General features: G+C 40.0%; 2 protein-coding genes across 14 annotated transcripts in view; one reads left to right on the forward strand and one right to left on the reverse strand.

Moving 5' to 3' along the window:
* KIAA0825 (KIAA0825 ortholog) overlaps nucleotides 1-12,016 on the reverse strand; it is a 419,202-nt gene extending 407,186 nt beyond the window's left edge. For 8 of the 11 annotated variants that reach the window (XR_012158966.2, XM_078852812.1, XM_073344493.1 and 5 more), the window contains exon 1: nucleotides 11,931-12,016. The gene's annotated coding sequence lies outside the window, so the exon portion shown is untranslated. Of the gene's footprint in view, nucleotides 1-2,050; nucleotides 2,165-11,579; nucleotides 11,904-11,930 lie in introns of those variants that run through there. The other 3 variants (XM_078852807.1, XM_078852810.1, XM_078852811.1) reach the window with 3 other exon arrangements.
* Nucleotides 11,827-12,706, forward strand: part of SLF1 (SMC5/6 complex localization factor 1) — a 74,871-nt gene continuing 73,991 nt past the window's right edge. Inside the window, exon 1 of one of the 3 annotated variants that reach the window (XR_013635789.1) lies at nucleotides 11,827-12,240. The gene's annotated coding sequence lies outside the window, so the exon portion shown is untranslated. The remainder of the gene's footprint in view (nucleotides 12,241-12,706) is intronic. The other 2 variants (XM_073344504.1, XM_073344506.2) reach the window with 2 other exon arrangements.

Genomic DNA, 12,706 nt, shown 5'->3' on the forward strand with positions numbered 1-12,706 from the left:
ATTTAGGACCATCATGCAAGGAATGTTTTGATGACAAATCTGTTGTCCTGATCCCATGAATTTTGTGTGTCAAAGTAAGAATAATACAATTCCCGTATAAAACCAGAGCCTATATATATGCCAAACTTTTGTGAGCAGTTTTTCAGCTCCTTACAAGCCATGTATTTGAATTCACATTTTTTGAGGTTAGATGTCAAATATTTGTATGCAGTTGAAAATAGGTGAATTACTGGAAGACCAGTTCTGAAGCTGAAATAACTGGCATTGGCTTTAGTGTATTTTGTAGGTTGTATTACCTGTGGTATTGTTTTTTGTGAATAACCCAGGCTATGGGTTATCACCTTAAGAACTGGTTTCAGAGTAACAACCGTGTTAGTCTGTATTCGCAAAAAGAAAAGGAGTACTTGTGGCACCTTAGAGACTAACAAATTTATTTGAGCATAAGCTTTCATGAGCTATAGCAACTGTAGCTCATATAACTAGTAAGCATTCAACATTTCAAAAATATCACAAGTGAACAAATGCCCAAAGGTGAATAATTCAGTCATCACCACACGATAATTAATTGCCTTGTTTAACTTCAGAATCAATCTGACCTGACCTCCAACCTTCCCCAGAAAATCAATCTTCCTCCTTGCTGACTAACACAACTGTAACCCACTTACCTCTTACCACCCTTTGCCAGAAACCACAGTGACTGTACAAAGGGAGACTGACAGATTTAACATAATTCATAGTGAAATGGAAACACATGAAACCATGGAAGAAGCAGAAAATTATGCTTTATATGATTTTCATGCCAACATAACTGATGTCCTAATTACAGTTAATGAATAGTTTTCATGGTATTCAATGGTATTTTTTTTTTTTTATTTTATGTAGTTTAAGGGAAGGTGTTTAACTGGGAGTGTGTTACTGGGGTGAGTATACTCTAGTTTGGGAAATTAAGTGCCCTTGTAGGGACCCTTTGTAAATGAAATAAAAACATTAAAATGTACCTGAATTATCGTTTTAAGTGAACCTATCTTTTACAAAAGTTAAAAAGCTCCAGAAATATTGCCACAATTTTGTTTTCTACATTCCAGTGGAGATAGTTATGTTAAAAAATGTACTCAATGCTACTGAATGCAGTGACTCTTTTTTCTGGGTAGCAGGAAAAAGAGAATGGGGCTCCCTACTACATTTGGGTTTCGATGGAGGAGAAAAGAGAACAGACTTACCTGACCGAAACCAAGGAGAGAACAGGAAGGGACTTGGCCAGATGGAGGCACTGACCTACCATGCACACTAGGCTAAGGGGAGGGTATTTATACCCTATGCATTCCAGAAGAAATTCTGCCTCCCATAGTCACTGATCAGCAGTGTCTACCCTCAGGATCAGGGCAGGACCAGATTTATGATTTGCTGTGGGTTTGTGCTTAGTCGCCTCTTTCTTGGGGGGAGGAGGGGGGGCGGGGCGAGTGTGGGAGGGGAAAGAGGTTGAAGTAATTTTTCTTTCACCACCAGATTGGCAGAGACAGGGTAGATTTTTGAACCTTCCCGATAGCAGGACACTAAATTCAGAAAAAATACTTAAAAATAAACATTGACATTATCCATCAAAATTACAAAAAAAAATAAAAATTGAATTCTGCCAAGCCTAATTATGATATAATCTTTCATTAAATGATCATATACTAGTTTTTCCACAGAACCCCTGCTTCACTCAGTGCACAGGATGGACAGCACTCACTGAATGGATAACTAATCAATATTTCTTTTTATCTGCATCAGTGTGTAACGACATCTTATTTACTGCACAAAATCCAAACTTTACACTGAACAAAAAAATAATAATTTCCTCATGGGCTTTTTAATTACACTCATCACCATAGCATCTGAATGCTTCACAAATATTAATTATCCTCCCAACACTTATCTAAGTAGAGATAATTTTACTGTCTCCATTTAATATATGGGGAACTGAGGCACAGGAAAATTAAAGGTCAAAATCATCCACTAACTTTAGGTGTCAAATCTGAGGTGTCTACAGTCTGATTTTTCAGAGTACCTAGCATTTTATAGTACTTTATACATTCAGAGAAAAGCTTCCACTGACTTCAGTTGCAGTTGTGAATACTCAGAAGTTCTGCAAATCTGGCCCCAGATGTCTCAAATTAGGCACCTACAAAATGAGGAAGACAAAATTAGTGGCCACCTGGGAAAAGTTTGGTTAAAAGTGACTTGTTCAGAATCACACAGGAACTCTGTGAGAAGGGCAGGAATAGAATCCAGTTCTTCAGGGTGTAATTCAACTTAATCACAAGATCATCTTTTATCTTCCTGCAGTCCCATGCCCTATTTGCTAGATACCTTCCATCTTCTCCAGCAAATGAAGCAGGGGTTCTACAGTTAACAGTCTCATTCACTATATTATACTAACTGATTTCCTGCACATCCTGTCCAGTGAGACTCAGGGATCCTCTGGAAAGACCAGAATGTGATTGTGTAATGAAAAACTGGATTATAATGCTTATGCACAAAAGATCTGAATTAAGGTTAAACAGGCAACCTTAATTTTGGCACTTCCTAATTGTTGAGGGCTTGACCTACAACTGTAACATTAGGGGGGCTTAGTTTGCTTCTGGGTGGATAAAAATCAATGATTTTAAAATGATTTTTATTTAAATTGGATTTTTTTTGATAAAATACTTTTTGAGGGAAAAAAACCTTTTTAATTAAGATATCTTTGAGCTATGAAGTATCTCATCATGGAATAGGGATTATAAATTCTAATTCTATAGTATGACACAATATATTCATGTAATGTTTAAGAAAAGTTTTGTAAATGAGTTCCAATAGTTCATGGATTAGGGACCGACTCTTATGGGGTTCCAGGGGCTTCTGTACATATTATTTAGATTAATCTTTCTATCTACCCAATGGGACTCAGTGCTCAGTCCAGAAGATACCATCAGAGATGCTCAGTTTTGCAGTTCTCAAACTGTGGATTCGTGCATCAAGAGATAACATGCTTGTTAACAGCAAAAAATGTTTTAAAATAAATAAATAATATACAGAGGTGAGAAATACCAGACCTTAACCCTACTGTCCCTCTGCAAATTTGTACACAGAGTCAATCCCTTACCTCTCTCTAAAAGTGCAAAGTTTCAAAAAGTTCAATGAATAGAAGATTGTCCATATCTATTCCACCCACAATAATGAGAAGAAGTCTGGAGACAAATGTAAGAAGGGAGGGACAGACAGTAGAAACAAAAGTCAAACTGTATGAGCAGCATATTCCAGAAATCTTGAGGTCTTTCTGAGTGAAGCCTTCATTGATCTAAGATCTACCATACTATTCTCTCACTAGAAGGGAAAACCTACAATGGCAGCAGGCCGTAAGAGAGACCCAGTTTGGGAATATTTTAATGAAGTTCCTCTATCTGTGGGTAAGACAGGCATGCGTGCAAAATGCAAACAGTGCAACAAAGAAATGCAAGGCCTGGTTGCCCCAATGAAACAACATCATGAGAAGTGTTCCTTCTCAGGAGGAAGCTGCGTTGAAGATGATAAAAGGAACATGTCTGAACATGCAGGATCTTCAGGTTGGTAACTTTTTTGTTACATGCTTCTTTCTTAAGGACTGCTCGTCTTCCTTCTGGACTATTCTTGAATTCTCATGTTTGAGCAAAAAATATAGTTGTTGCTGTATGGTACTATCATTTTAGATGCAGTTGTGATAAAAAATAAATAGTTGAAATAGGCAGATATTCCTTTTACAATTTCACCTTTAAAGTAATACTGAGTGTTAGTGAATGCAGTGAGTAATAATAAATGAGCAGCATGGTAATAATGATTAAATAACTGCATGGACTTATTTTGTTTAGGAGAATCCATCCTCAACATACAGGATTCTGAAGACTATCCACCTTCAAGATCACCATCATTTTCTATAGCTTCAGAATTATCTGCCAATGATAGTGTTTCAGTCACATCATGTATATCCCATAGCCATAGTATATCACCTGTAGATAAGTTTGTGATAAGAACCAGCAGATTACAATAAGAGGTAACTGATGAAAAAATTGCCTAGTTTGTTTATCCAACAAACTATCCTTTCCGTATGATTGAGAACCCACACTTCATTAACATGGTTCAGTCATTAAGACCAGGACACAGTCCACCCAACAGAGCATACGTCGCAGACAAATTGCTGGATAAAGTGTATGAAAGAGAAATTGGAAGTGTGCAAAAGATCTAGAGCGTGAAATTGTTAACCTGAGTCTTGATGGGTGGAGCAATGTCCACAATGATCCTGTTGTAAGTGCTTGTGTGACAACAGAAGAAGGGAATGTCTTCCTTACAGAACCAATTGATACATCAGGAAATGCACACACAGCAGAATACTTACAAGTAGCAGCAGTAAAAGCTATGACAAAACTGTGAAAAAAAATTCAAATGTTTAGTACGCAGCTTGGTCACAGACAAAGCTGCAAATGTATCCAAGATAAGAAGAAATTATTTAGAAGAGAGTCCCAAGCTAATAACATACAGTTGCAGTGTTCATCTGATGCACCTCCTAGCCAAAGTGTTCCAGAAATAAGGGCTAATGTTGTAGAAATTGCAAAATACTTCCATAACAACCACTCTGCAGCAGCTGCTCTGAAAAAAGGGGGAGGAAACAAGCTAACTCTCCCACAAGACGTGCGACGGAACTCAGGAGTGGACTGTTTTGAGCAGTGTATCAAGAACTGGCCTAATCTGATGACAGTTTGTGAACAAAATCATGAAAAAATAGATGGCATGGTCACAGCCAAAGTTCTCAACATTGGGCTTAAGAGAAATGTTGAACACATGGTAAGTACCCTGAAGCCTATTTCTGTAGCCTTGAACAATATGCAGGGAAACAGCTGTTTTATTGCTGACGCTGTTGAAATTTAGAAGGAACCGAGTGAGATTTTTAAAAGAGAAATATTCAATGACAGAGTTACATTACAAGCATTAAAAAAAACAAATGGGACAAGCACCATCTCCAGCTCATTTTCTTGCAAATATTCTCAATACTTGGTACCAGGGTCAAACCAGAAGAGGAGGAGTTGGCTATGACATGGACATTTAGTAATCATCCCTCCATAATAAACTTCCGAGCTATGGGTGAACCATTCGAGAAACATAGGTTTGCTGATGAGGTTTTAAGAAAGTCACACAAGTGAATTGGTGGAAGTCATTTAAGCATTTGGATTCAGAGACCATTGAAGTGATGATCTCTTCTTCTGCTGGTGTAGAAAGAATATTTTCTTCCTTTGGACTAATTCATTCCAAATTGAGAAATCATTTGGGACCTGAAAAAGCAGGAAAGTTTGTTTTTCTTTTCCAGATTACGAACAAACAGGAAAATGAAGGTGAAAATGACCGAGTTAGCTGCAGAAGCCAATATTTTAAATTTCTCATGTTGACCTGGCTGATGTAGTAGATTTAATTTTGTTTGTTTTGAAATATTTCATTTAACTATTTTAATTAAAAATAATTTTAACAAAAACAAACCTGATTTTAAAAAACGTGAATGTTTAAATTCAAAAATGCATATGCTTATTTTGTTAAAATATTATATGTTTGCTGCTGAAGAAAAAAATCCAGAATACATAACGTTGTTGTTTTAGTTAACTAAAACAATTTAAATGTCTGACTGGTAATGTTCTCTTCCTAATACAGCATGGCAAGAAAATCCTCCAAATATTAATGATTAACCTGTTGAAGTGGAGATAGTTCACCTCCCAATGACTTCATAAATATCTGCTTCAATTACCTTTGGTAAATGAAATAACCAAACAATCATTCATTTTCTGATATAGCTGTAAAACTAATCTGAAAAGTTTTGAAAATAAATCACTTTAAAAATGTATAGTATGTACCTTCTAAAAATGAAACCTACATCTATCTCTGAGGTGTGAAGAATATGTATTAAAGTTATAACAACCAACAAGAATGCACTTTTATGTAGAAAATTCATGATTAAATTGAGTCTTCCTGACTAGCGGTTTAAATCAATTTGATTTAAATCAAATCCACCCTGGTTTGCTTTTTTAAAACTAAGGATATTCCATCATGTAGAATTATACTGGTCCTCATATGGGTCATCAGTAGGGCTGGAACTAATACCAGATATTTTTGAGCTCTTCTATTCTGTTTCATAAACACAGCACTAAAAGCATCACCTTGCCACCATTAGCTGAAAATGGGGGAAGAATTAAAATAAGATTAACTAAATTGGCAGGAAATGGAGTGGTAACAGAAGACCATAATATTAAGATAGGGTACATACTGTATGTATCCAATTGTCAGTTTAAGGATGAGGTAATTGTTTACAGTTTGGTGTATGTGGAATGTTGGCATGCATCCAAGTAAAAGTGGAGCATGCTCAGCACAGAGGTAGACTTAAGGTCACCTAAGTAGGTCAGTCAAGCATGGCTCAGTGTAAATAGAGGAAAAAGGTTACAGACCATAATAGTTGGCAGATGATATTATTTAGCTACAGACCATAGTAGCCAATACAGACTATAATATCAAACTTTTATATAAGAATGACTCAAACAATTATTATGGGATAATAAGGGAAGAATTGTAAAAGAACCAATAGAGAGATTGGAATGCAAGCATGCTCAGAAAGGGTCTTCTGGCTGGCAAAACTGTATAAAAGATAGATAGTCAGTAGGCAGTGCTTATTTAGTTAGAAGGAGAAGGTGAAGGTGTTGGTGAAGTTGTTCAGAGAGGGAGGAGAAGATCAGGGTCAGAACTCTGGAGTGGTTTTTGCAGCGGAAGAAAAAACCGCTACAAGCAGTGCCAGAACCTGCATCAACTAGCAGACCCTGACAGAACAGAGGGAAAGAAACCTATGGAGAGTAGGCATGCTTGTTATAGGATAAATATAGAACTGAAATCATATTAATGAGTATGTTTGGAGCAATAAAGATGTGTATTTCTGTTTGATCAGTGGCTCTCAACCTTTCCAGACTACTGTACCCCATTCAGCAGTCTGATTTGTCTTGAGTATCCCCAAGTTACACCTCACATAAAAACTACTTGCTTACAAAATCAGACACAAAAAGTGTCACAGCACACTATTACTTAAAAATTGCTTACTTTCTCATTTTACCATATTATAAATGAATTGGAATATATATATTGTACTTACATTTGAGTATATAGAGCAGTATAACCAACTCACTCTCTGTATGAAATTTTAGTTTGTACTGACTTCACTAGTGCTTTCTATGTAGCCTGTTATAAAACGAGCCAAATATCCAGATGAGCTGAGAGACATTTGCACACCCCTGGTTGAGAACCACTGTGTTAGAGCTTAAACTTTATACATATAAAACAATGTAAAATTTCTGTCAGCGACTGCACATGGCTAATCACCATATGTAGGGTGCAACACTTAGTACTGTTCTAATTGTACGACATTGCAGTTCAGATATTTTTAAATCTGTAGGAATTGTGTTGATGAGATTACATTGTAGCCAGGAAACATCAGTGTGCTACTGTAATAGAAGATACTTGGTTTTGGAAAAGTACTGCCTGTGTGTCAATCAACTATATCAGAAGACCGTATCTGTGTCCTCCCAAAGGTAAGTGATCTAGGATACTCTGGGGAGTTTTTCTGAAAAGGGAACCTCTAGTAAACCCAGGGAATTTCTCTAAGGTGAGCCCCCTTTCACCATTCAGAAACATATTAATAGGTTAGTAGGCTACCTTGAAGGGAACTTCTGGTAAACCCAGGAGGGGGCAACAGATAAGCTATTCTGGGGGTACCCTGGGTCTGATTTTGGGGTAACAGAACCTTTAATGCATTGTACAGACCTCTGCCACATCAGCTAACATAGTAACGAATAGCAGGAACAGGTTGTCATCCAGTATGTAGATCAGCCTCTAGAGCAGGGATTCTCAAACTTCATTGCACTGCAACCCACTTCCGACAACAAAAATTACTACACGACCTCAGTGTCCAGTATTACTCTAAATTATAGAGTCTAGAACATAGAGTCTAGAATCAGGGCTTGTGTTAGGGGGTGGTAAGCAGGGAAATCACCCGTGGCCCCATTCCACAGGGGGCAAGTGAAACTAAGTGGCTCATGTGTTGGCTTCAGCCCTAAGCAGTGGGGCTTGGGCTTTAGCTTCCACCCCCCGCGGCAGGGTGTCTAATACCAGTACTGGCGACCCCATTAAAAGAAACTTGTGGCCCACTTTGGGGTCATGACCCACAGTTTGAGAACTGCTGCTCTAGGAGATGAGACACACTTTGCCAGTCGGTTTCACTGATATTTACTGGCAACAGAGGTATGTTCAGGCGCAGGAATACTGGGATCTATTGCAAGTTCCTCGAGGTCGTGTCATCCAGCGGATACAGAAGCCGCAGACACTGTCCTTCCTTCCCAAGCCTGAGCCATTCTGCTTAGTTCCCTAGCACTGTGCTTCTGTACCCCACCAGACTGACTTGGTCCCCCTCTAGCTCTTCTCTTTGTTAGGCACCAGCAGCTCAATCTATTTAACTTATTTCTATAAGTAGGTTTGGCAGAATTAAAAAAAAAATTTTTTTTATAATTTTGACAGATATCAATGTATATTTTAAAGCATTTTTCTCATTTTTATCTATTTAAAGTTCCAAAACTGTGAAAAATTAAGTATTTTTCATCCATTTTTATCTATAATCTTTCATAGTTGTGGGAAATTATGGGGGGCAGACAACAACAGGTATCAGATAATTATTTAATGACAGCAATATTGAAATTCAAAAAGTTAAAGCTTTATAATCATTAAAACACAAATTGTCAGTATCACATGTATATTTTGATATATGAAGTAAATATCCCCAAATCAAACTGTAATGAGTTCTCAAGCAGTATTTTTCTTTATTTACCTATCTGTAAATTTCAATTATGTTTTATGGAAATTTTTTTTTTTTTTTGAGTTTTTGTGTGTATGGTAAAACTGAAACCAAGCTAATCCTTCCAAGCCTAACTATAAGGCACATTTCCTAATCTTTTAATAATTCTCGTGGTTCTTCTCTGAACCCTCTCCAATTTATCAACATCCTTCTTGGATTGTGGACACCAGGACTGGATGCAATATTCCAGGAACTGTCACACCAGTACCAAATACAGGGGTAAAATAACCTCTCAGCTCCTGCTTGAGATTCCCCTATTTATGCACCCCCGGACTCCATTAGCCCTTTTGGTCACAGCATCACACCGGCAGCTCATGTTCGGCTTATTATCCCCCATGACCCCAAATCATTTTCAAAGTCACTGCTTGCTAGGAAAGAGGTCCCCAAGTATGGCCTACATTCTTTGTTCCTACTTGCATATATTTACATTTAGCCATCTGAAAACACATATTATTTGCTTGTGCCCAGATTACCAAGCAATCCAGATTGCTCTGTATCAGTGACCTATTCTCTTCATTATTTATCACTCCCCCAATTTTTCTGTCATCTGCAAACTTTATCACTGATGACTTTGTGTCTTCTTCCAGGTCATTGATAAAAAGGTCAAATAGCATAGAGCAAAGAACTGATCCCCATAGGACCCCCACTAGGAACACAGCTGTTTAATGATTATTCCCTACTTAGAATTCTATTTTGAGACCTATCAATTTATCATCTTTTAATCCATTTAACGTGTGCCATCTTCATTTTATATTGTTCCAGTTTTACAAAGTGTTGTGAGGTACCAAGTCAAATGCCATACAGAAATATAAGCACATTACATCAACACCATTCTCTTCATCCACCAAACTTAAGAATCTCATAAAAAATTACATAAAATTAGTTTGAGGGGATCTATTTTCCATAAAACCAAGTTGACTGGCATTAATTATGACAGGTTTCAGAGTAGCAGCCGTGTTAGTCTGTATTCGCAAAAAGAAAAGGAGTACTAGTGACACCTTAGAGACTAACCAATTTATAATGAGCTTATCTTAAGTGATCACTCTCCTTACAGTGTGTATAACACCCATTTTTTCATGTTCTGTGTGTATATAAATCTCCTCACTGTATTTTCCACTGAATGCATCTGATGAAGTGAGCTGTAGCTCACAAAAGCTTATGCTCAAATAAATTGGTTAGTCTCTAAGGTGCCACTAGTATTCCTTTTCTTTTGGCATTAATTATGTTATCCTCCTTTAATTCTTTATTTATGCAGTTCCATATCAAGCACTCCATCTTCTTGCCGAGGACTGATGGCAAACTAAGAGGCTTATAGTTACCCAGGTCATCCTGCTTACCCTTTTAAAATATTGGCATAACATTAATTTTCTTCAGTGTTCTGGAACTTCCCCTGGATTCCAAGACTTATTGAAAATCAACATTAATGGTCCAATGAGCACCTGAAGCAGCACTTCTAAAACTCTTGGGTGCAAGTTATCTGGACCTGCTGATTTCAAAGTGTTTAATCTTAATAGTTACTATTTAACATTCTCCTGAGTACACCAGTGGAATGGAAAGAGTGTTACTATCATGACTACATCATCTGTTTTTCCCCTACAAATACAAAACAGAAATATTTATTTAACACTTCTGCTTTTTCTCCACAATTCTACCATTTCCATCTAGTAACAGACTAATCTCTAAGGTGTCACAAGTACTCCTTTTCTTTTTGAGACTAAAACCAATTGACCTAGATAATACTAACCAGGGATACCTAGCATTTGTAGAAGACTTGAATTTTCAAACTTGCCATTAATCAAACTTCACAACATCTATTTTGAAATAGGTGGCTAAGACTTATTTGCCTAGTGGGGAAACTGAGGCAAAGGTGGTCTATGTTAGCCCTTCGTCAACAAAAAATAATGCGATATATGCCATCATGTGCCAGCAATGCCCCTCTGCCATGTACATTGGCCAAACCGGATAGTCTCTACATAAAAGAATAAATGGACACAAATCAGATATCAGGAATGGTAACATACAAAAGCCAGTAGGAGAACACTTCAGTCTCCCCGGACATTCAATAACAGATTTAAAAGTAGCCATCCTTTAACAAAAAACTTCAAAAACAGACTTCAAAGAGAAACTGCAGAGCTACAATTCATTTGCAAACTTAACACCATCAATTTGGGCTTGAATAGGGACGGAAAGTGGCTTGCTCACACAAAAGCAATTTTCCCTCTCTTGGAATTGATACCTCCTCATCAGTTATTGGGGGAGGACCACATCCACCCTGAGTGAATTGGCCTTGTTAACACTGGTTCTCCTCTTGTAAGATAACTCTCTTCAGGTGCCAATATATATTTATGCCTGTAATTTTCACTCCATGCATCTGAAGAAGTGGGTTTTTTTAGCCACAAAAGCTTATGCCCAAATAAATGTGTTAGTCTTTAAGGTGCCACCGGCCTCCTCTTTGTTTTTATGATTTGTGCAAGGTCACAAAAGAAGTCAGCGCAGGACCAGGACCAGAAACAGACCCTCCCCATCCCAGTGTCCCGACTAGTTCCAGACCAAACGTGCCGTCTTTAATTTATAGCACCACCACCACCACCACTTGGCAAAAGAAATAAATTGTGGGGGGGGGGGCAGCCTGGGGTCGTCACCATCTGCTCACCCCGCGACAGACGGTGGCACACGGCATGTGACCCGGCCCTGGCGAGCGCAGCCGGAGCGCCACACGCTGTCAGGCAGCCAAGTCAGTTATTCACAGGCACGAGAGAGAGAGAGTGTGTCGGGGGGGGGGGGGGGACGACGACTAACGGTCAGTCGCAAGGAGCGTCCTGTTGGGGGGGCTGGAGGGGAGCCGGGCCCGGGGGCAGGAGAGGGGCTAGTGGGGAGCAGGGCGCCTGCCGGGGCGGTTCCAGTGGGGCCCCGCTCCCCAGGAGGTGCGTGTTGGGACACAGCGGCCCGGGGATGTCTCGGACCCTGCTCCCCACAGTCTCTCCGCCCCGCCAGGCTCACTTACCGGCCGGGCCCCGCTCGGCTCCGCGCTCACAGCCCCAGAGACCAGGGAGCGTCAGTGACAACGTCCCGGAACGGCTGGGGCCCACATCCGGGGGCGGGGCTGGCGGGAAGGAGGCTGCAGGGGCTGGTATGGCAGCGCGCCCGCCGTCTCTTACAGCAGCTCCGGGAAAGGCGGGGTCGGGTCTTCTACAGCCGCTGCTGCGCTGCCCTCTCCCCACAGCAGCGCTTGGGCAGCTAATGCCAGCAGGCACGAGAGGGGCTGTTTGATCCGCCTCGGCTCTGTGAGCGCGACCGTCCCCGGGCAGGGAAAGGTGAGCGCCCTGGGGTGACCGAGTGTGGCCTCCCCCTGCTCCCAGGCCCCCATGGTAGGTGTGGGCGGGGGAGAGCTGGGTACCCCACCATGATGCACGCCCTAGGCCTAGCAATGCCATGCAAACTGTGCACTAATATCCATGTAGAATTGACTGGTGGTGCCCCATGAAGTCCAGCTGCTGGTTCAGGTTTGAAAATGCAGTTATTGGCGCCACCTCCATTCAACATCCTGTCTCCTCCCCTTCTGTTCTACTCCTCCTATTAAAAAGAAAAGGAGTACTTGTGGCACCATAGACTAACAAATTTATTTCCCTGCGGCCCTTTCTGCTACAACCTACCTTGCCTAGGACAGCTGGTTTCACTTTGCTTATTATGGACCTCCCCCCTCAGTGGCTGGTCTGAGTCCCTCTGTATGCGGCCAGGGGTTTGGTTAGGGAACAGTCACAGCAAATCTTGCTGGCACGT

The sequence above is a fragment of the Lepidochelys kempii genome, chromosome 5, assembly GCF_965140285.1.
Source record: "Lepidochelys kempii isolate rLepKem1 chromosome 5, rLepKem1.hap1, whole genome shotgun sequence".
In the NCBI taxonomy this organism is placed as follows: domain Eukaryota; kingdom Metazoa; phylum Chordata; order Testudines; family Cheloniidae; genus Lepidochelys; species Lepidochelys kempii.